Source organism: Egretta garzetta, unplaced genomic scaffold (genome assembly GCF_000687185.1).
Source record: "Egretta garzetta isolate BGI_Z169 unplaced genomic scaffold, ASM68718v1 scaffold360, whole genome shotgun sequence".
Classification (NCBI taxonomy): Eukaryota; Metazoa; Chordata; class Aves; order Pelecaniformes; family Ardeidae; genus Egretta; species Egretta garzetta.
In genome coordinates this window covers 1520707-1545511 of record NW_009258261.1, presented here as the reverse complement: position 1 = coordinate 1545511, position 24805 = coordinate 1520707, and the positions used below count along the sequence as shown (strand labels likewise).

At 38.3% G+C, this 24805-nt stretch overlaps 1 protein-coding gene across 1 annotated transcript in view; it reads left to right on the top strand.

Moving 5' to 3' along the window:
• The window catches only part of EHBP1 (EH domain binding protein 1), a 228996-nt gene that overhangs the window by 60526 nt on the left and 143665 nt on the right, over window positions 1–24805 (top strand). The gene's annotated exons all lie outside the window — the stretch shown is intronic.

Sequence of the window (24805 nt, the reverse complement as noted above, 5' to 3'; positions counted from 1 at the left end):
GATTGGATGCTCTGGCTCTGAAGGAGACAGGATAGGAAATCTTTCTAGGAGGCCTGATCCTGTGTTTTTTCAGTAACACGTTTCTTCTTGTGCACACCACGATGGTGTTTCTGTGCAATTTTAACTAGAAGCAGAACACAATCAGAGGCAGGGTCTTGGCTTTGGTAAGGAGTGGGAGAAGGGCCTGTGCACAAAGCTAATTGCCCTGGCTTAGCTTAGATGCCCGTGTGGGTGAGTCTTCTGTCTGTCCGCACTGACCTGACGTGGGTCACTTACTTCAACAACCCCCTTGGATTAGGCACCTTCTCTGAAAATTACAGAAGGTAATAGAAGTGGATTGCACACTTGAGTTCTACTGGATAAATTTTACACCAAATGCTGTAGGACAAGTAAGTTACCACCTGTATTTAGTGCCAGTGTTACGTGAGCAAGGCATGAAAGACTGGGTAAGGGGGGTGTATGTGTATGAGTGGTTTCCCCTCAGCACACAGGAGGCACCAGCAGTCCTGGATTGAGGTGGGCATCATGAGGGCAAGTGCTGTATAAGCTTTTTCTGAACAGCTCTGTCCATTCATTTGTATTCCGACCCACAGCCACCCCTGTATCCCCAAGCAAAGCCTGCTAGTTCCTTCAAATCATGTTCTCTCATGCCGTTCTGCTGTCTGCAATGGACATTTTACTTCTGACCAAAACAAGACTGTGCCCAGATCACCTGAAATTAGGGCCACCACTAATCCTTTTTATCTTTAATATGTAATAATCTATTAAACTAGAGCTGTGAGATGACAAAAATCTTATCTAAATGAGAATTTTAGATTAATTGTTGAAAGAGCTTTTCATATTAACTTTTTACACTTTTAATATCTTATTTATCTTGAATCGGTAAAATAAAGTATGAAATGTGAGTCCATCCAACTCTACTGTGTTTTTTCAAAAATAGTTATAAAGATTTTCTTTTGTTATTTGATCTTTATCTCCCAAATGAAATGCAGTGCCCAAATTGTCCTTTAAATAATGTTGTTTCTGATGCTGTGTTAATTACTGCACTAAGTGGATCTGTATCAAATATAATTCAGCAGATGATATGGCCGTTTTGAAAACTATATTACAGCATTTCAGTTTAAAATTTTCTAAAAAAGGAGACATCTTCTTTTCTGATATTTATGCTACAATTACACCAGAGGGTCTTGCAAGTGGAAGATGGAGACAGGAGGCTGCTGGGCATTGGGCAGAACAGCCAGGGTATTAGGCTCCAGCTTTATAAGCTCAGTATGTGCGGTACACTGTAACATTTACAATGAAACGAGTTTGATGACATATAATTTGTATGGTTATAGTAAAGTATAACTGTTTTCTAAATTGCTAGAACCATTTTGTTTAGGTTTTGGGGAGGGCTATTTCCTGCTAGAAGAACGTGTCTCCTATAGATGAGTGTACTGTGCAAGACAGCTGATCGGAGTTGCTATCAGTGGTATTCTTTGCCAGCTGGAGGGAGGAGCTGATAAACAAGGCAGACAGCTTTGGAAATGAACCTCTAATACTACATTAGGCATGTTTAAAACCGGCAGTGTGTTTCAGCCACTCTTAGCATATGTTTATTCATAGAAAATCAGCAGTAAAATATACTTGCCAGTGCACACAAGAGACAGAGTCTGCATGAGGTCGTTTCTCTTTCAGACATCAAATACAGAAGAGTGTCTTGGTAATTGTTTTACAGTGGGGTTCTAATCATACTCTAGGTGTAAGCTGAGCCGAGCAACTTGCCTTTTAATAGAAAAGTATTTGCTTTTAAGCTTGTTCAGCTTGCCACTTTTTTTTTTTCTGGTTTTATGTGCCAGAGTGTGTTTTTACATTTACATACAGTCACGGATATGTGTTCACCCTTGATGCAGTTCAGAATATCATTATGTAAAATGCCACTGTCTGGGGCAATATTATGATGGATAAATCTCATTTTTGACCTGGTAGCTGTATGGTGTTAAAACAGCATAAGTTGCAGCCATGTAGTACAAAATATTCAGTGTGGAAAATGGAAAAAATGGCAATGCATGTAATGAAAAATATTTTTGTCATAAGTCACCTTCAAAGGCAGATAATCTGGGAGTCCAATTGAATATGTTGGTTGATTTGAGATAATACCTTGCAATTGCATGTGCTCAAGGTACAGAAATATGTGTCAAAAAAGAATTAAAATCTCCATTATTGTGTAAAATGTAGCTCTGCATTAAGTAACTGGATAGGATTGTACATGCAAGCAGTTGTAATTTAACTCGGAGCATATTATTTCAAAATAGTGACCACCAGCAGAACAGTAGCCAGCTGACAGAAAAATTAGAGTTCTGGCTTCCTGAAAACCTTTTGTTATTAGGAAAACCATCTGGCAGTGTAATAGCACTGAGAGTTATTGCCTTCAGCCTCTTATCTCTGGTTGTTAGCTGTCTTAATGGAGTTTAATATAATGGAAATTAATTGACCTCCATAACTTAATTGATGCTATTTCATTCAGTTTTTTCCCTCCCAGCATATTCTTCATTGTGAATTGATACTGCAGTGTCATATTGTTTTTTCACGTGAAGTTTCTCCTTTCTCATTGTTTTGCATTATCTATATCTGGGTCAAATTGCCTCTTGAATCTTGACAAGCAGCATAAATGACCTTTTTCTGGTTTAGCTTAGGTGTGGTGGCAACCTGAGACTAGTTGGAAAGATTGCGTGAGTAAAATGGCATTGAATAAAGTGCCATAAAATGACATCTTGTAGCTGTTCAGTATTTTCTGTGGTTCCACATACTAGCATAAATATAAGATTAAGCTGAATTTCTGCCAAATTTGTAACTCATACAAAGTTGCAACCCTGAGCCCAGAGATTGCTTAAGTATAGACTACTGTGCTCAGAATACCAATGTATCTTACGTTTTCCAGTGTCTTGAAAAATGAAATGTAATAATATACCAAACATGATGAATTTAAAGCCTGAAGATGATACAGTTGTATGTTATGTTGTGTTGTTAATAGTAATATTTCTGCTTCCAGTGTGTTTTCTGTAGACCAGAGCTGAGAACTAACTGGACTGGCCTTACTGGGAGCGTAGCAGGTTGGCAGAATGGCACACTGAGCATGGTGGGCACCAGGCTCTATACGCTTATTTTAATATCCTGTTCATGCACTGCCTGAAACAGGAAACTGCCAGGTCTGGCTCTGGGAGCTTTGCTTGCTATAGATAAACAAACTTAATAGGTTTCAGAGATTTTCTTTAAAGGCTCTCAGTTTTTGCACATTGTTTTAATGATTTATACCATAAGAGCGTTTTACTCAGCAAGGAGTAAGATATAGGAAACTCTCTAATGCTTTCCTCCCTAAATCAAAAAAAATTTAACAAAACAGTCACCAGTTGCAGGAAGGCACAGCACAAAAATCAAAGAACATGTACAATACTTACCAAATCAGAAGTAACAATGAAAATTAGGTGAAGAATTAACTCTCTTAATTTTGTCTGTAAAGTAGATCCCTGAAATAGAAATGAATTATATTTGCATTTTTTCCTGGTGAAGAGTGAGCAGTTACTTGGAATGAGAGATGTGCTAGTTCTTTCCACATTTAAGGGCTAAATAAATTCAGAAAAGAAAACAAGAACACAGAAATCACCTGCCATCAAAATCTGTCTCTGACAAAATCTTAGACCTTTTCACCTCTCTTCCCCACCCCGGGTTGTTTTGTATTGTTTTTTTTTCCCCAACCCTATTGTTGTTCTTTATCCTTCAATATATATTTTTTTGCCTGAAAATGAGAAGTGCAAGACCCAAAAATAGCTAATGTTGCTGCATAAGGAACTACTGTCTGCAACAGAAAGGTGAGACCGAGGGAGACTATATGGTCTGGTAATGGGGACAGCAAGGAAAACAGGAGCATAGAGAATGAGCTGTAGCTGGGCCAAAGTAGAATAAGAGCGAGGGAAATGCTCTTGTGGAAGTAGCTCTGGTAGGTGCCAAAACCCTGAGTGACAGAGGCATCGGGTGCTTGCTTCCAGGAGCAGTCACAGGAAGGAGCGTGATGAGTTAGGGGGGATTTTGTCTATATATTTGTCAATGAAAGGATAAAATGAAATATTTGGAAAATAACCCTAAAAAAATCTGTCAGCAAAGAATTAGTATAAAGTTTATGTGCTTGTTGTTCCATGAATCATCTGTATAAATCTTCCCCATAATTAGCTTTAATTCATATTATATATCTTTAATTATATATTGTAACCAAAGAAACTCATTTATTAGGAAGGATTTGAGGTATTAAATAAATAGACTGTGCATAAGTAACTAACTTGATGCTGTTGAGGAAGGGTGTTATCTCAAAGGATATTCACGATTTGTGGAACAATTTGGGTGTTTCACCTGGACTTGGTGAAGTATTTCTGGCTTTAGTGCAGGCTACTCCATCACTACCTCTGCATCCCTTCTCTGCAGTCTCCCCTTTTGATGAAGCAGCTCTAATGCGTCATGGAAAGCAAGCTCTTTTTTTTTTTTCTTTTTCCTGTAACTCTTGCATATTGTTAAATACTTTGGGAAGTAGCTTAGCATCTTTTCAGTTGGTTCTTGGTAATTTCTTAATGGTTTTTTTTCCTACCTCTAGTTCAGGCTTTGGAAGTTTGTGCACAGGTTTCTCGTGAAGGGTCTGTATTACAGGATTGGGAATTTGGCTCACCAATTAAAGTGAGCAAGTGTAAGAGGAACACAGGAAGTGTGAAGTCAGTTATGAGGGAGAACATGGGGAATTTTAAGGGCTGACCTCTTTCTGCATTACAAATTCCAATTGTCTTTGGTCCACCACACGAATGTTGCTTTGCAATTGATGAAAATTTATTATTGGTCTTAACTGCTTCCTCAGAGTGGCTGTGTTAGGCATCCTAAATGATCAGTGGTTGTCTGAGCTGGCACAGTTTGTGTAGACAGTACAGATGTGGGAACATTGCTGCTAGTTTTTGGGCAGATGGGAACAGTCTCAGTCTCAGAAGAATTTGGACTTCATTTGCCTGAGTGTTTCTTGAGTGTGGACATTTCTTTGTCACTACGACAGGAAAAATATGGTTGAAGTTACATCCTTAAAGTCAGCTGTTGTGCTGGTGTGGTCATGGTGTTCAGCTTTTTATACTTTGGATCCAAACCCTTTCAGAAATGAAGAGAATTATGTCTCTCTTCACCCATTACATTCAAATCACATTTTCTTGATATTTTCTGTGCAAGTGCAAGCTTGAAGGTGTTATTTTAAGTGACAGCTCAGTTTTTGGAAGTCGTGGTGTGGATGGTCATGATCTGGTGAAACACTACTGGGTAATCTTCAGTCTCATCTCACCCCCACCAAGCAAAACTCTTCTGTGTCCCATTGCATGTGAAAAACTTTTTTTTCCCTATGGTAACTAAGTTGCCACAGGTTTTAGAAATGTACCGTTCTTTTTCATTCAAAAAATCTGTCTCGGTGCACTGGAAAGTGGGTTTTGGTTTTGCTTGGTTGGTTTTTACCTGACCAGGCCAAGGTGAGTTGGAGTAATGGGCTGTGGTTTAGAGCTGATAGTATAAGGATTAGAAGAACATAATGAAATATGAAATGGGTTTTGGTTATGGGGTATTTAATCTGAGAAAGCCAATTGTTTGGGTCAGATTGAACACTTGTGCCAGAGAATGATCTATCAAGTCATCTTTACTTCAGATTGCTGAGTAATGCCAAGATGCTTGTCACTGTCATTGCAGGGAAAAGCTCTCACATAGTCTTCAAATTCAGTATGAGTATATATTAACAAGTAATCTGTGACTCAGTTTGATATGAAACTGGGTGTGGTGGCACAAGTAATTGTATTTATTCTCCCTGTCTTCTGTGAAACCCTCACCCTGCAGCATCCTTCTTGTCTCATCCCTAGTTGGGAGGCTTCTTAGAGGTTATTAAGGCTATTCTTAACTTGTCCTGTGGTGCACAGTGAGTAGCTGAGCATTCAACGGCTGAAACAATCCTGGAGCCTACTGACCCATATGGTGTGAGATGGGGATGTCTCCTGCGTGATGGTGCCAGCTGTTAGGCTGAGCTTTAGAATTTGAAAGGAAAGAAATGAAACTGTGTGAGACCACCGTCTCTCAGTGTCTGAATTTTTCCAAAACCTTTAAATTACAGCAGAGTTTAATCCACCCTGTACAGTGTATCCTGGTGAAACCCCTTGCAGAACACTAACTTTATATAAAGCCGGTAGTGTGCTACAACCACTTGATGGCACCCTTTGATTTGGTACATACTTCATTAGCCATAGCATAGTGCAGTGTAGCTGTAGTATTTGTAATGGAATAACACGTAAGAACTAAAGACTGCAAGGTATCTGGTTAATGTAGAGATGAAATGAATGAAACAGCAAGGCTAAGCTTTCCTGACCCTTCATGAGAGAATAGATGAAAAAAGGAATAATAAGCTATTGTGCCGAAGGGAGATGATGAAATTCAAGATCCACACACATAATCTCTGGCTCAGCCTCTGAAATGTTAATCCCTGGGTAGAATTATTTGAGCTGTAGATTGCAATTTATCATCAAAATGGCACTGTGTCAAACAATACTTCTTGTATGTGTGATGTTTAGAACTATCCAATTTTAATATAAAATGGTTCACAGAGCACTGTCTTAACATTTAAGTAGCAACTCATTAAGCTCAGGATGTTTTTGCTCATTTCTGTAGACCCATGGTAATCATGCAGAGTTATATTCCGTAGATCGCTCTTAGGGTCTTCTACTAGCCATGTAGGAAGTTTTAGAGAGTGATCTGTTTTTATCTGAGCAGTGACAGGTGATGGGACTGCTTGATAGTAATTGTAACACAGAGTGGTCCATGATGTTTATTTTGAGGTGCTCAGTTAATTTTTACAATGAAGAAATCTGCGAAAAAATTTGCTGATGGCTTAAAAATCCCTAGGATTTGAGATTAATGTTTTGCCAAATTGTGTGAACAATTATTTTGAGGTTACAAAAAATATTTTCTCATTATGTTTTACAAGCTAGAACACCTTTCAGGTTTGTCTTTCCTTGCTTTTAAAGTGTGCCAGTAGAGGGAGTAGAAAAATTACCATCCCAGTAAGGATAAAACATTCTGCACTAAAATTCAGCCCTTTCTCCTTTAGAAATCATAGTATTTTGTACTGTAGTCTGTTACTGAGAGTAAAAGATCCAGTACCTTAAGAAAATGGAATTAAGATAAGATACACACAGACCAATTAGTTTCTGAAATGTAGGAATATGTGAAACAGCATAATTATTAGAGAAGACTATTTAAATCCAAAGATATATTTAGAAATATGAACTGCACTTTTCCCCCTAGGTCTTACCGCTTGTTTGAAAATCGCTATGTAATTTTATTGTTACAGAAAAATGCAATGTGTTTTAGTGCATGCTAATAAATTCATTTCTCTGCATTTATTTTAAAAAGTGGCCTCTACATAAATGTGTAATTAAATTGTGTGAGGCATTTGCAATATGAAATACTTTAAAATAGGGGGGTTTGTTGCAAGTCTTGCCATTCGTTGCTTGGGAAAGGTGAGAGACTGACGGAGAAGGGAGGAAGTGGAGTGTAAACACTGCCAGCCTAGCAAATTCGTAATTCCTTTGTAGAAGTTGTTTCAGAAGGCGCTGAGATTGAAGCAGAAACTATTTGGTGATCTTCTCGTGCTTAAAAAGTCTCTTTCAGCTTGGTGGTAATTAAAGTCTTCTCTAAAAATATGCCAGTATCAACAAGAGATTTTGAAAGTCTTTTGGTGTGTTTGGTTAGCAGGTATATACCCAGCGTTTCGGAATCGTAGGCCTGACTGAGCAGTCATGATGGCTGTGAACTGAACTATGAAGGAGACATTTGTCTTGGAGTGGGACCTTTTGTGTTAATCCTTCCAACCTTTATATCGTAGCATTTCGTGATGGTATTTAGTCAACGAATAACTTGTATTGTGCACTTGTGATCCCTCTCCATCAGAAACGAGTGTCTGTGTGGAATAAGTATCAGTATTAAATAAGAATTAGTATTTTATTTTATATTTTTCCTGCACCGTGGCCTTTTTCCTTGGAGGCTGGCACCTTAGTAGCACATGTTGTTTCTAGATTAATATTTATAAGTGGATACTCAGGAGATGAACATGATTACATTGAGTGTGCAGCTGTTTATTTGTGCATGCAGTTGTTTTCTGTGCACTCTAGATAAACATGTTATCGGTGTATATCTGAGCAGAGATATTCATGTCTTAAAATTACGCATACCAGTGAAGCCTCACCGCTGTCTGCCCAGCCCAAACACACTAGGCACAGAGTATATAAGCATCGTCACTGGAGTTTGGCTGCTTTAGAAAAGGTATTTTTCTCCTCTGACTGCCTTTTGCATGTCTCCTGTGGTGTGAGTTGCTACATCAGATTGCTATTTCTGGTTTTTGCTGCTGCATCAGCCTTGGTATTTTAGCTGTTCGGGCTTGCATTTGCTTCCTTGCTGATCTTCTGTCTCCTTGTTAGTTCTGTATGTTACACTGAAAACAGGCGTGCTTTCAGAAAGTCGGTGTTGGACAAAATCACACAAAGGCATATTTTGTGCTGTACCATCTATTTGTGTTAGACAGCTAATGTTTTTGCAGCTTAAAACCAGTCATCCCTTAATTGACTCTATGGCTGTGTGGGGTTTTTTTGGTTAAAAATATGTTCAAAACTGCTACATGTTTACTAGAGTCAAGAAAGTTATGTTTCATACTTTCATCCTGCTGTGGGAAGAGAAAACTTGTGTTTGATAAATGGGGAGTTCAAATTTGGTTTAATAACCTTTGTACCAGGTATTTTGATCCTGAATTATGTATGAATTTGAGGATCAGATTTGATCAATTTAGTAACATTGAGCTATTTAAGTGTGTGTTTGTTTAAACTTTCATTACATGTGAGACGCTTGATTAAGATTCTCATGTCCCGTTTTGCAGCATCGTGGTAATTAAACATAAAATCTGTCTTTAAACCAGAAATTGTACAGAAGCAAGTCACAACAAATCTTGATAGTGTTGTTTTGCGTTCTGGCTGGAAATTGTATGAAGTCTGTTAAAGAACAGCCTTTAAATGTGTCCAGGACGTGTGCATGGGTTTCACTGTCAAGCTTTTAAAAAATGTTTTCTTCTAAGTAAAGATTTTGAGTTGCTCTACATAAAATGAACAAAAGGAGGTCTTAGCTTCTTGTCTCTGATTATTTTTTTTAAAGTAATTCTACTGTATTTTAGAGCTGCAAATATCAGGAAAAAAATACATGTTTGTTTACAGTGCCTGTGGATTTTTTTTTTAATCAAGTGAAGCTAATGGCTGTCAATAAAACTTTGTTCTAAGCTTACTGTGATATCTGGCTTCTATATTTCTTTATAAGGAGCATACTAAAAATAAACAGTGGCAATCAGTCTCTTGTTACGATTTTAACTTTGACTTTATCCTTCAAAGGAAACCCAAGTGCCCGGCCGAATTTTGACTTGATATCAAACCTGAACAGATTTTTGTTGTGCACATCGTGAGCTTCTGCATTCCCGAGCTAATTGAATGTAAAGTGTAATGCAGAATTGTAGTATTTGCTGGTGGACCTGGACAGACAATAATAATTACTGCACTGAAGCTTGTTTTCTGTGGAGTTGAAGCACAACAGTGTACCCTTGGTTTTGTTTAGGGTAGATCTGGATTAATGCTGGCTTGCAATGATTACTCACAGGGCATTATCATTTCAGATCTGTGCATCTACTTTTAAGGTATGCCAATTGCTGTAATTAATTAAAGTGCTGCAGATGCTGCTGGTTAAGCCAATTTAAAGAACAGAGCGTGAATTTCCAGTTATGTGAGCTAGATAATGATAATGCCTTAACGTGGTAGTCGCTCTTGTGAGCCAATTACTGCTCTAGATAGCTGAAGCAGGTCTGTGGTTCATTCTCTCTGCCTGCGTCCGTTCTGAGAATACACGTCTCCTTTTTATGCCTTTTACTGCTGAGTAATCTTAGTTTTCCTCCCTGGTTGTGGGGTGGTCTGACTGACAGCTTTTACTCTTAATAAGCTTAGAGGTAATAATCCAAGTCCTGTAGGTCACATGTACAATATGCTTTTTAGTTTCATTTTTTACTGCTCTAGTTTTGCCAATACATCAAGCTACCTGCACTACTATATGAGGGCTATTGCTAACTACCTGGAACTGAATCACTCCTTTCTGATAATTGATTAACGCAGATGTCTTGTAAGTGCTTTTGTGTTGCAATAATTATGAGATTAAGTCTGATTATGTTTTGGGTTTTTTAGTTTGGTTTTTTTTTCCCATTTCCTTTTATTATGGAGTATTTTTAAGTATAGATGGATCAAATATTAAGTTAATTAACATCGAGATTTTTTTCAGTTCCGTAAGTTAGGTTAACTTCACAGCCAAGAAGTAGAGAGGAAAATATTTTCATTAGAGAGACTCTGCATTTATTAATTTATTCTTGGGGTTTTTTTTAGATGGCAGCATGATATGTTAATAAATAAACCATTACCACACCTTTGGTTTTTGTCCACATCTGAACTTGTTTCTAGGGGAGCTTTAGAAATGTTGACAGTCCTTGTGCCTATAATGCTCCAGGAACATTGCTGATGTAGCTGGAATATGGAGAATAACATTTTTTTTTAAATGTATAGGAGCCAATTATTTGAAACTGGTATTTACTTTGTAACACTTATTTTTGTGAATTATAATTTGCACAAGTCTAATAATAATATATGTAGATATTATAAATAAATGGGAAGCTGTATAATATGTGACATACTTGATGTTTGACTTGCCAATGCCCAATTTCAAGTTTCAGGTTTAGATTAGGGAGACTGTGCCATTAAGTATTTTTGGAGTCAGCTGTACTATTGTGTCGGGTACATTTGAGTGGGGCTAATAATGTGCTAATAATGTACCTCAAGAGTTGCAGCCCCTTAAGACCCGTGGAGTGGCTGAACCTTAAGAAAATGAGTGCAGCTGAGTTCATATGCAAAATGGGGAGAGAGTGGAATTTCCCTAGAATTGGAGCAGAGAGAACAGGTTTTCATCCTGGATCTGTAAACATAAAGCCTTAAAGATTTGGGAGGGCTCAGGGAGCCTGGTGTAGAAGCATGGAGAATGGTCCCAGGAGAGAAACAGGGGAACATTGTTTTGTAGTAGTTGAAGCTTGGGCCCAGACAGAGATGGAGGAGGAAATTGGCTGCAGAGGAGAAAGAGTCCGTAATTTCTGAGAGGGAGTGGAAGAGAACAGAGTGCACTACTTAGATGTCTCTGGCTTTATTCCAGAAAGTGGAAATAAAGACAAGAAAGTGCATGTGAGCATTTATTGCTTTGTCCTTTTGTGTGCTCTTATGTGACCTGAAGCAAAGAAAAAAAATCTTTTTGGGGAACCTTAAAAAAAAAAAAAAAAAAAAAAAAAAAAAATTTTTTTTTCAATTTCGCTCTTTTTGTGCCCTAAAAAAAAAAAAAAAAATTTTTTGGGGGAACCTAAAAAAAAAAAAAAAAAAAAAAAAAAAAAATTCTTTGTTTCACTTCAGCCATTCCCTATCTGCAAGGATAGGGAGCTTAATGTACACAGGCTGAATGGAAGGAGTAAATCTCCATAAAATACTGGGGAGCCTGAAAATGCAATCACATGGGATGACTGAACCATTCTCAATTTGCTGCTGTCAAAATGGGTGGTTTCTTGCTCCTTCCTCTCTGCTCCCTGCTTCATGCTGCTGCCCCGTCAGTGCACTGACACTGGTGGTCACTTGGCCTTCAGAGAGCTCATTCATCAACCTGACCCAGCTGAAAACATTGTGGGGTTTTGGGGTTTTTTTCTGAATGAGTTTGCTGTTGGTTTACTGAGAGGAACTGGGTTGTGAAAGAAGAGCCAGCAAAGTGCCAGGGCTGGTGCAAGGCAGGAGCATGTGGCTGGAAAAGTAGGATGCAGGTAGGAGATGAGTTAGGACTCAAACACCATCTGATCAGCCACAGCATCAGGTAGGAGTTATCTTGTGCCTCTGCTCTGGATGAGGGAGATGAGGAGAAGTGGGTATATCCAGGAGCCCTTGTGCTTCTTGTGCCTTGCAGGAGCTCACAAGTTGCATCACAGCACAGCTGCTCCAGATGGGCCTGGTTGCCTGTGCTGGCCCTTTCTTGCCCTACCTGCAGCATATTGGCTCTGGAAGGACCTTCCTCCAGATGGGTCTTGGGTGCTTCAAACAGCCGCCAGCTAACAACCATGTCCCTTCATGGGGAGCAGAGATCTGCTGCTCAGAGACCATACAGTAGCCTGTTTGGATCAAAATGAGCATTCCATCTCTCCTCTCATTCAGCGCTGTGGTATTTCAGGGGTGTTCCAAGAAATCACCACCTTCTGCGTGGAGCACTAGTCATCCTTTCTAAACCCTTGTGTTGAATTTCCCTTGGTTTGGGCTGTTTCCTGCCTCATGTTATAGTAGGACTCTCTCTCCTTGGTAGTAAGATGAAAACCCCAAGTTCATGCTTTGTTTCTGATGATTTTTAAGAAACTTAATAGACTTATTTTTGTGACAGGGAGATGTTAGTGGAGGCTTTATTAAGGTGTGATACCACTGATCTTTGTTGGAAGTGTAGAAAAGAATGAGACCACATTGCCTGGATGAGATTTGTGGCTTAGAAGTCATTGTGGCCAGACCTCCTCCTAAGCTGAGTAAGAGCTGCGCTTACTCCTATATAGTTACACTAAAAATAAATCCCCTCTTGCAAAAGTATGCATAATACTCTGTGTGTGTGTGCGTGTGTGCACGCACGTGTTTATTTTCACGTGCCGTAAACACTGAGATAGAATCTCCTGTTTTATAAGGGCTAATAATTTGTTGCCGGATTTAACAAGGTGCTTAATCACATGGCTTTCTTTAACTTGATTTAATTACAAGTAGATCATATGCTTGAAGTCAGGCATGCGCTTAAATACCTTCCTGAACTGAAGTGCATCCTATCTGGTGTCGCTATATCACTGTGCTTAATGGACATGGAGGATTTATGGGCCTTATAGACGAGCATTTATGCATGTGTTACTCTGTGATAGCTGGAGTCAGTAACACCAGATCAGGGCCAAACTCTCAGCTGCAGCTGGCTATAAGCTTCCATTAGACTTCTTCAATACATCTTCATTTTCATTATCTTTTTCATGTAATAGGAGATGAACCCTGTAATTATGATTTGGTGCCTGCCCTACTTAGTTTTGCAGTCTTTTTTTTTTTTTCATAAGTTTATAACGCAAGTTTTACTTAAAGAAATCAATTTGTGGGGCAGAGTTTGAAAATACCTTTTTATTATGTTAAGTATACAATAATTATTGATGGTTTTTATGACTGCAGTAGATTGCTTTGGGACATAAAGCTCTTACTGCCCAGTACTCGATGAGAAGAAAAAAAAAAAAAGGTGTATCAAGTTTTTTGCAATTAAAAACCTGGAAAAACTTGTTTAAGAAGACGTTACCCCAAGAACACGCATCTTTTGTCAGTATAATATGCAGCCCTGAACACAACTCTTTTTATCAACAGTACAGTGTTTCACATTTAATCAACATAAAATGAAGTGCTTCCCTCACATGAATGTAACACAGATCAAGTCTCAGCCAAAGCAAATAAAAGAATGAATGCTTTGTTAATCATCCATAACTAATTTGTGCATACACAGAAAAAATGAAATCTGTTTTTGACAAGAGTTTTTTTTATAGAAGCAGCTAGGGAGAATTGAACATGTAATGTGCATTAGTAATAGTGAATAGCAATGGGGAGATCTGAGACATTTGCCTGGGATGACTTCTATTTCTTGATAGTAGCAGCATTTAACAGAAACCTGAGATAAGAGAAGGGATTTTTTTTAAGTTGTTTGCCAAAATATAAGATGACAAACCTGTGCTGATGCAGACATGGATGGGTTCTTGTATGCCTTGCCATATATTCATAAGTATTACAGGGAACTGCCACATATCTCTGTGACAAACTCAGCTAATAGATAATACACAGTGAAGAAAATGTTAAATGCATTGCTTCTTTGCACAGGCAATATGATTGTGTTGCTCTAGTGACAGTGTGGTTATGGTTGACGGGGCAGCTTCATTACAAGCCCCTGTTTTCAGGCTATTGCAGCTCTGAAAAAAAAAATCACTCATTGGACTGAAATTTTTTATGCTTGTCAGCCTTGAGGTGAATTTTACTTTAAGTGCAAAGTTAGAAGAAATCCATATAGCTGTTTCCCTGATTGAAACCAATTTGGAGGGATGGATGGGCTTTTAAAAAGTTGAGGTTTATATTTATTGCAGAGCTGCATTTTGGAATGCTTTGCATTTGTCCTTGCTGCTAAAATGTATAGATTATGTTTCTAAAAAAATATATATAAAATAAGTAACTATACCTCCACCACACACTATTCTCACTTTCGTGTGTGCACAGGGTGTGACAGCTGACATGTCTTACGTGCATGAGCATGCCCCTATTCTAGCTTCACACAGATCTTAATTTTCAGCTACCTCCCTTTTACCCTGGTTATATACCTACCCTTTGCCCCCTGCTTCTTCCTGCCTATGTCAGATTTAAATCGCATGTCAGTGGTACGGCATTGGCTAGATCTATTGATTCAATTTTTTTTTTTTTCTTCCTTTGCTCTGTAGAGGAGAGTGCTGCATGCAGGAACCATCACTTGCAAAGTTCACTGCTCTTAAATAGCAGCCTGGAGTAGATTTTTGTATTAAGGTTGTCTCACCGAGTTTTTGTCCCTAATAGTGAGCTGCAGGTTTGGATAAAAGAAACGGTGATAAAGTGGCATGGGCAAGAGCACTGTGTGTTTGTATGAAGACACTTTCTTGAGGAGCCAACTCTTCCCGAGTGAATTCTGTGATTGGTGTAAGAGCTGTATGAGTTACGGTGGTCTTGCAAGGTATCCTCCAGGGTGGTAGCTGGGAAATACAGTGAGATGGAAGGATAGAGAAAGGGATGAGCACCAGCAGGTCCAGTAATTTCTCTGTAGTTTGGGGACTTTTCCAACTGTGTTATATCCTCTGGGGATTATGTATTTTGGTGATTTTGGCACATGCTTAAAGTGAAGTTGTGAGCAAAGAGGGAAGAGGAGAAAAAAAAAAGCACAATCACTAATTTAATAATGGAGATACATTGGTGCACCACCAACAACTGAGATGTTCACTTCGAACAACACCATGCTGATTTTTTTTTTAAGTGGCCTTTAAGCCTAAACCTAAGATATTACCAATATGACCAATATGATAAATAATTTCACCCAAGGGCTCTGCTTCTGACAAGAACAGTTGTTGTGTGAGCATCACTGCTCAGCACACAGCCATCAGGCATTACAGACCATACATCCATTCATTCTGTGCTTTTCAAGTTAAGGTCCAACATTCAGTACAGAAACAGTATAACAGAACTCATAAAATCTTTTCTTGACACTGTTAAAAGGTTTTCTGTGTCATAAGCCTTGCAAATTTTATGTCATTTAATATTGTGCATTCACTCTATGCAAGTTATCCTCAGATAGTAACAACTGGTTGATGACACTAGTATTTTACAAAACCCATTTTAACAGGTTTTATCTGTGCTAGATAATTAAGTCTAGACAGTGTTATATGTCATCTTAAAATACAGTATTTTCTGGAAAGGTGAATGAAAGTATATAAGGTCGCTGGAGCAGTTAATCTTTTGACCTTGTTTCTTCTTTAACGAGTGTTAACCTCAAACTTGCTTCCTTGATGGAGATTACAAAGGAGGTGAATAATGTGTTTACGTTTGTGAGTCTGTTTAAATAATCCAAAGTTAATTCTGGGGTCTGTATCATGTGTGTCTTCCTGCATGGCATTTGTTTCCTCAGGAGAAGGCTTGCAGGTAGGCATGACCTGTTGTACAGAGCTATAGACCTTTCAGTGACTGTTCTTAGCATTATCTTGAGCTTTTGTTAAATATTCACTACTGAGCTTGAGATATTATTTCAAACCCACCTTTTTAATATCAAAGATCCTGGGTCTTTGTCTTGAAGTCACACCGAGAGAGTAAGCAAAGTTAGAGCCTAGGATGGATGAACAGAAGCTATAAGCAACAGAAGGGCTTTTCACATCTGAAACCAACAATAAATAGGTAACTAGTTTACCCTCTTTTTAGAAAACATTTGTTTTTTTCTACTGAAGACTGTCTTCTGTTAGGGGACACTAACTGGACACCTCTCTTGTGAAACTATTTGTAGGTTCAGTAGCACTGTTCATGGGGTACTTCTGCATAGAGCAGGCAAGCAACAGAGTGAATCATAAAAATGGAGAGAGACTTCCTGCCAGGCAAATTAGAGCTGAAGTGCCAGGCACTGGTAGGCGAGCTTAAATCTAGATTTTTTTTTTTAACAGGTATTGCCTATTATTTAAAACCAAAAGCAAAAACCAGAAAACAACATGTGAGTCCCTTTAGTCAACACATGGAAAAATGTGGAGTTACGAGTTGCTGAGCAGTAAATAAAGTCATGTGTATCAAGTCAAGTCCACTGTCCTCCCCCTGGAAGGACAAGGTCTCACATAATATGTGTTTCTTACTCCAGTTTTGGCTAAAAATTAGGGAACCAATGTTATCTGCTGTTTCTCCCCTTCTAGCATTAGGTAAATATATCTGTATTTCTACTTTGCTTTGAAGCTAACTCTACAGAAATACTATGCAGTTATATAATGAACTCTTCAAAAGCAGGGAGAAAAATAAACCCAAACCAGGAGGAATACTGTTTGGAAGTGTCCCAGCCGAAGCAGAGTAAGGGAGTTGCTCTCAGAGGTGGGCAGCAGGCTGTGAAGAATCCAGCTCAGCAGCACAGAGCTTGCAGAAAATCAAGGAGTGTTATTTTCTGCCAAACTGCCAGCCCTGCACGCAGAGCCTTTCCCAACAGCCAGCCTCACCTGCCATGTATCAGCAGCAGCTCAAGCCCAGAATTCTTTAAATCTGCTCCTTTGAGAACAAAGGTTTGAGGATTTAAACAGCCAGTGCGTAATAACAAGTTTCTCTGCCAACTTTGGCCAAGCCTCTGTGAGCTTGTGTCCTGTGTCCATGGCAAAATTAAAATTCTGTATGGGAGCTACAGTAGGACTTATGCTTAGAGTCTTTGCTGTCTAAAAATGATTTAATCTCAGTGGCTTTTGCTTACTAGTGATTTATGTAGTAATACACACAGACTCGCACATAGCTGCACCATGTACCTTAGCAGGCCCAGGGAAGGTGACCATGTAACTGGATGCTATAGCATTTGGGGCCAGGAAAGGAATAGACAGCCCCTACCATACAGTGATCCCAACAGGAGAGAGCAAATGGCTGCAAAAGGGAAGCAGAATACCAGACAATATTAGGGTGTTCATGAGCTCAGCATGTTGGGATCTAGGCATTGCAGGAAAGGATGTGATTTTTGTCACTGCTAAGTGATACAGGATAGTCAAGTATTCTGGGGCTCCTGAGCACTACAACACAAGCTGTATCTCTGCAAATAAGAAAAAATTCACATAGTTTACAAAGCTGCAGTAATGTTTGCATAGAGCATAAGGACAGACAGTTTAGCAGGTGATTGAAGGCATCTAATGGTAAGTTTTAACCTGTAATTAATGGAAAAAGAGGAACTTACGCAGCATCTCTAGAGGAAGCGATCTGAAAGAACGAGGAAAAAGGCTACAACTATTAGAGCAAATGTTTCTAAAAATCAGTTCTTGATCTCATCACAACCTTCTGTGGAAGAGTGTTCAGGAAGTGTTCCTGTTTTACTAAACAGGAGGAAGCAATGAAGACTTTTTAAAGGGACACAAATTACCACACATCCTTTGCAAGGTTGACTATTTCAGGGTTCAATAGTTCCCTGCTACTTAATAAAACTGTCCAGCTCACCTGTAAACTTTTTTATATTGCCCTTAGTAAGCATCAAGCCTGCTTTAGAAGGGGATACCTGTCTCATACACATGTCCTATTAATAGATTGCTTGATTAAAATTTTGGTCGTGCATGTGTTTTGCCATCTGTCCAGTAGTTTTCTAAGAAGCTTAATAGTATTTTTGTTAGCAAAACAAGACCTGTAAATTTTCTTGGTGGTAGTTTGCATAGTGTAGATGAATTACCTCAATTTAATAGGTTTCATTTCACTTTCTGAACTTCCTATCTGGTGTTAATCTCTGGAGGTTTCCAGAACGCAAGGGATTAGTCTGTAAAAATGAATGGTCTGTTGTTACCCACAGCAGGTTACTTGAGCACACCCACAGGTATGATTTTTGGTCAGAAAGAACCATTCACTAAATACCTCAGCCTCTCAGGGTGCTAGTGATATCATGGGGCTGTCCTAAAAGCAGACCACAAGAAGAGAGTAGCTGTAGTAGGATATTGTATTTTCCTTTTGCTTACTGCAAGTATTGTCTCCACTGGTGCTGAGTAAGAAATGGTGTGTTATGCTTCCAATATGATTCTTTAATCTGTATGTGCTAGAAAAACCATCATGTTGGTGTTTTCGAAGTGGCCTTTTAGCCTAAACCTAAGATACTGCCAATATCATAAATAATTTGACCAATCTGGCAAGGACAATCGTCACTTTGTGAGCATCACAAATAAATATATATAAAACAAAACCAAGTGTAGCTGTTTCAACACTTACATGTCTTTCATTTCCTTCCCAGTCCTCATGTCTAGGGCTCAGACTTTTCTGGTATGTGCAGAATTTTTTAAACATTAAATTCTCCATTTGAATGCATCATAATTCTTAATAATGTTCTGGATACCTTGAACCATTATTTGCTTTTAAGCAAGTTTTCAGCACAGATCGTGCTGCCTGCATTCGGTCCTCCAAATCTCCCATCCAACTGTCTAAATTATTTTAACTGACATAGTTTCTAATTTACTCTCTCCAGTTGAGAGAGCTCCCTGTAGCTTGTCTATTTTAGCATTTAATTGCTGTATACTCTCACAAATTAAATTCTGTAGTGATCCATTTTGCTCTGCCGGTGAAGCAGTGATCTTTTCATCTAAGCAAGATGGCGCTTGCAACTCAGCCGGCAGGGCTGGCATCCAGTGTCAGGAGAGGGGGAACTTGCTGATTTCCTCTCCTGCGGTGCGTGGTGGCTATAGGGGTGGTGGGGTTTGTGCCAGAGGACAGTTTTCCTTCAAAACATTCTCCATTTAATTCTGAAGCAAAAGGAAAGTGAAATCTTTGAAACTTGTTCCTCTCAATGAGTTTTTGTAGCTAGGAAAATTGCTTTGTCTAATTATTTTATGCCCAAGTGCGCAGCAGAATGCTCCTCTCAAATCTGCATATCTTTGTGGGCTTTTTAGAATGCACTTTTATAAAACGTGAAAAGGCAGTGTCTAAAAACATTGCACTATATGTCTTCCTTTTCTGGGAGAAAGGTAGTCAGAAAACTCATTGTTTCTTTTGACAAAATAAGAATATCCAATTAGGAAACATGTTGTCTTCCCCAGTTAGGTCTTTTTTGGATTGTGTTTGTATGGTGCTTACACATCACTTAGTATATTTCTATTAGAGAGGGAGAGGGACCATTTAGTATCTAAATAATTAAGAAGCACAGTACTTTTTGGTCTAGTTTCTGCTGAATGGAAATATTTTACTGTGTTTTCTCAATATGTGTGTATTGAAAGGAAGACAGTTGAGTCTCGGGGATTAAAGACTGCAGTGCAGCTGGGGTTGAAGGTCTGTATAGGCAAGCTGAGTTCAGGTGTGGAGAGGTAAAATGTTGTTTTCTGTGGAGGGACTCATTCCCCAGCCCAGATAACCCAGGGGAATGTGCCCCATGAACAAAATCTGGCCAATGTTTTGATTCTCTAACTCTAGAAGAGTGAAGCTAGTTCAACAGAAAATACAAAGCTGTTTCTTACTTATTTGCAGTTCTTATATTAACCTTGAAGAAGACTTAACAGGCAGTTGGCAATTACGGGACACAAGGTCATTAAAAATACATTATTGCCTACTCTACATATTTCTTTGTTTGAATTCAGAAATCAAAGTACTCCAGGATATTAGGAAGTCTTTTTATTTTCTATATTCATTTTTGCTTTGCTAGTTTTTTTTTAATTCAGATTTTTAATATTTTGCCAGATTTCCTGAAGTACAAGGATGCACAAGTACCAACCAGACAGTTGTGGTGTAGAGCCAGGCACACACCACATCCTGCTGCTTTTCCAGCTGTGAGCAGCTGATACAGCTTGGTGTAGTGCACAGATAGGGTTGTTTCACCCAAAATATGGTGTATGCTAGAAGCATTTCGGGGACCAACGGGAGTAGTGGGATGAGCATGTCAAGGGGGATGGAGCTGCTTGCAAAGGAAAGGCATAAATGTGTAGAATACAAAAGCAGAAATTCCTCAACACAGGAGAGTATTCTGGAGAAGTATTGCTATATGTTTACATGTAGTTTTTACTCTTAAGTAAATTGTAATGCTCACTTTGTAAACAATAGGCTTTGTAAAGGTTTCTCAGAGCCTTTGGTCAACCCAGCACAGCCATTATTCTGTTACGCAAGCTTCAGTAGTTTCTGCTAACATACCAACTAGTTCTTTTCTAATCATTTGTTTGTGATTTCTGAAAGAATTCCTTTTTTTCTAGTATGCTGCTTCTCTTGCTAGAACTACACAGTAGCAAACATGGAACAACAAAAAAAGATTGTTAACCAGTATTCCGCATATTATCTTATGAACCAAAGAGTGCCCATTCTCCAACATGGTAGTATGTTTGAACTGGAACATAACCTAGAGGTATTTGTATTTTACCAGTATTGTAGGCTATCTTATATCTCTCTGTGGTATTCAAAATACCATAGTTGATTTTATTTGCATAATGCATTGCCTTTCTTAAAAAGTAAAGAGTTTCCAAAATACTGTTTTTTTACATAGTGAAGTCCGTCTTGATAGTTAAGTGGTGTAGAGTATTTTGTCACCTCTTTATTTTCCCATGGATCATTTCCTTCTTGTGATTTCAGAATTGACTTTTCCATGCACCCTTTCACAAAACATGATGTGACAACTCTGGCGGTCACATGGATGTAAAATACCTAGAGGGATAATCAAGCCTTACACAATTTAAACTTTGATTATGTAGTTAAAATCAGAAAAACTGAGCACTGGGATTCCTGTTTTACCTTCCACAAAATAATATATGTGCTCATATAAGATACAAGTAACACCAGATCAGACTTTCACTATTAAATGCATGTTATACATTTAGTATCTTACCAAAGTGTGCTTCTGGTTGAAATAACTCATTCCAACCTACTGTTGAAGCTGTTCCTGTATATCCTACTCATAGGTATTTCTCTTAGGTTATTTTGTCTCCGTTGATTAAAAATTATTTATTCTTCTGCACAAAAATTTCTCTGTGGTTCTGGGATAACTCAGATTGTATTACACAAAGCATGTAGGGTTTTTTTGAAGAAAATGTTACAACCCTTGTAAGAAGTTGTTATTAGCATGTTCTGACATTTAAAAACAATTTTTTAGAAGTTGGTTCTATGTCAGAGTAGAAAACATAATCCATTGTGAAATGAGTCATAGACCTAAGTACCTTGAGAATATCCTTTTTGGGGGCAAAAAAGAAGTTTCCCCCCTCTATTTATTTAGCTAAAACCATGTAAGGCCAAGCCTATAAAGTTTAAAAGGAGAACACATTCCAACATTTTTAACACAATTTTCTGTAAGAGGAGGAGGATGTACTTAAACTTATATTTTAAGGTAAACAAAACTTGAAAGATCAGAGACTGTCTATTTTGCAGTTGGTTTTTTCTTTTCTTTTTTTTTAATATGATACATTTACAAATTTGGATTTTTATAAGCAATTGGAACCTGAAAAATCAACTTCTCTCTTGGGCCCAGAAAAAGATTATGAAATGAATTCCTTTCTCAGGAAGGCTGAACTTGGTTGCCAAGTATGTCTTATTCTTCACAGCACCCCAGGATATTTAGTGCTAAGAGAATCTTCTTGCACATGGCTGGCTTTGTACTGGCAGACAGCTGCCTGCACTCTTGTCTCCCTCCTCCTCTACACCAGCTAACCCCAGCAGATTTCACAAGGAATTGATGATGATGATCTTCCCTGGGAGAACTTCACCTCTTCCTGATTCAGGTCTCTTATTTGCTCTCTGGTCCCCAGATCATTTGAAGCTGCAAACGTCAAGATGATAATTTATACAATAAATAGATGTTAAGTGAAAATATAATTCCACATCATTTCAAAATTCTCCTGCCTTGATGTCCATGTCCAGCTTTTGGATGCTTGCGAGTTTAGTGCTCTGTCCTTTCTCTTCAGATTCATCATTGGGTTGGCTTTGCTTATTTGCTTTGACTTGTTCAGTAAAATCACCTTGATAAAGACAATGTGCATCTTAGTTATGTTATCAGATAAGATGGTATGTTTGTAACAAGAGAAAGTAGCTCTGCACCCAAATACACTTTCTGTTTCTCAGAGTCACTGAAGCATATTTGTGTTCCCTATGATACCTCGCAGGGACCTCATGGGAGGTCTGTGTGTTGCTGTCATAGCATAGGGTGTAACAGGTGAGCCAGCACTGAGAAGGCATTGGTAGGAATAATCTAAGTCTTTGTTAAATTGGGGATGTTTACAGCTGCTGGGAAGTGATTTTCATAGTCAAACTATAAAGAGTACATCAGAATACCAGCATGGTATGGCTGACCAGAGGAAGATTGCAAGCAAGTACCCATGTTTGTGATTTGTTCCCTATGCCTGTTTCTCACCAGGTATAGACACACATGGTCTTTTTTGGTATGTTTTCATTGACAAAGGGGAGTGAGGACATGACAATAGACATGCATCTTTTTAAAAAAAAAAGGGGGGGAGCAAACCAACCCCAAACTTTGTTTTTTTTAAAAGTAAAACCTAATTGCATAATTTGAGAATAGTGAACAAATGAAGAGTCTTTGCACATATTCAAGTTACATTGCTAACTATCATTTCAGTAAGAATAACACTGTTACCATAATATGGATGTTAAACCAGCTTAGGGTATAATTGGTTTTTGTCTGCAAGCATAAGCTCATCCCAACCAAAGGAGAGTCAAGTCCAAAGTGTAACAAATGTTTCCTAGTCGTCATAGCCCATGGGTGGAATGTTTTCCTTTGGCCAGACTGCAGGTGAGGGCATATTCAAGTTAGGATTGTAGAACCATCAAACAGCCTAGGACTGGAATGAAAAAGATCATTGGTCCATCCTTACCTGGGAAAGGGAGCCTAGATGAGATTATCTAGCACGCCTGCCCAGTTGCATCTTGAAAACCTCCTGTGATGGGGACTCTACTACATCCCTAGGGAGTTTGTTGCAGTGATTGATTGTTCTTGCTGTAAAAAGTTTCTTTCTTATATTGACGGGAAACGTCTCCTGGTGCAGCTTGTACCCATTGCCCCTTGTCTTCTCCTTGTGGCTCCAAGTTACTTTGTCATTTCTGGTTGCTCCTTTTCTGTTTGGCAGAAAAGCATGTGCACTAGAATTGGCAAGCAGTTTTTACCATGCCAGCTGCATAAGTATTTGCACACCATGTTATATATGCCACTTTGAAAATACTTTAAAAAAGTAACTAGAAGAGGTTTAAGCCCTTCTTTCTATTCACCTTGACCACCATTTTTGCACTGTAATATGAATATTGAAAATTTAGCTTTATGAAACAAGTTGCCGTTAAGATGCAAACTGCTTTCCTACATTTACCTGGAGAACACGCAAAAAGAAGTGCTATGTCTCTCACGTTGCTTTCTGAACAGGCACTGCAGTAAATCTTGCATTTGGTATAATGAGTTGTAATATTTAGTTATTCTAAAGGTATGGTACAATAACAGATTATTGTTGTTCATATCTGTGTAATAATTGAAACTGCCTGATCATACTTTCCATTTTACACATTGTCAGAACCGTGGCCCTTAATCTCCCTCTTTGATTGACAGTCGCAGCCAGGGAAAGAGCACTCTTATTGTTTGTGATAGTCGCATCTGTTCAACTTGATTCAGTTGAGAGTATTTGCATATTCTTAAGTATTTTTTCTGAGAGGGCCTAAATCCTTCTCAAGTGTTTGATGCATTTTTGAAATTCATTCATAAGGTATCTACATGCACTAATAGTTCTGTATAATATTGCTGTGCATAATCTGACAGATAAGGCTAGTTTTTTAAACAAGGTATTCTTTGGGGATGACATATTACATTCTGACTTATTCTACTGGGCAGAAATGTCAAGTACTTTGAAAAAGGATGCTTGAATGTTTTGGTTGAATTAGTGTTCTTTATTCAACACAAATTGTCAACTGCAGTAAAATGTAGTCTTATTGTGAGAACGTTTTTCAAAAGAGTTAACAGCAGGGCTTTTTTGTTTTATTTTTGTTACTGGAGCTTTATTACAGATAATCGTTCTTTGCTGATGATGCTGATATTAGATGGAACAAGAGAATAGATTCTTAGATGCGTTTTAGATTAATTTGTCTGAGTTGTTAAACTGTGAGCAACACCTTTATCTTGAAATACAACTTAGGCTTTTATCTTTCTCTTTTCTTGCTTTATATTTTTTTTCCTTGCAAAATTTTTATCAATATTTTTGGAAGCATTGTCAACCTTAATTTCAGAAACCTGGCACTCTTAATAGTACGTGTACAACACTAATGAGAAGTATCATTGCTTTGAAGACTATTCAGGCATTATATTTGAGCACTGAACACAGAAGTTCAACATATTAACTTGATGGCCTCATGACATTACGTAAATAAATATATGCATAACTGAAACCCATGTCTTCCATAGG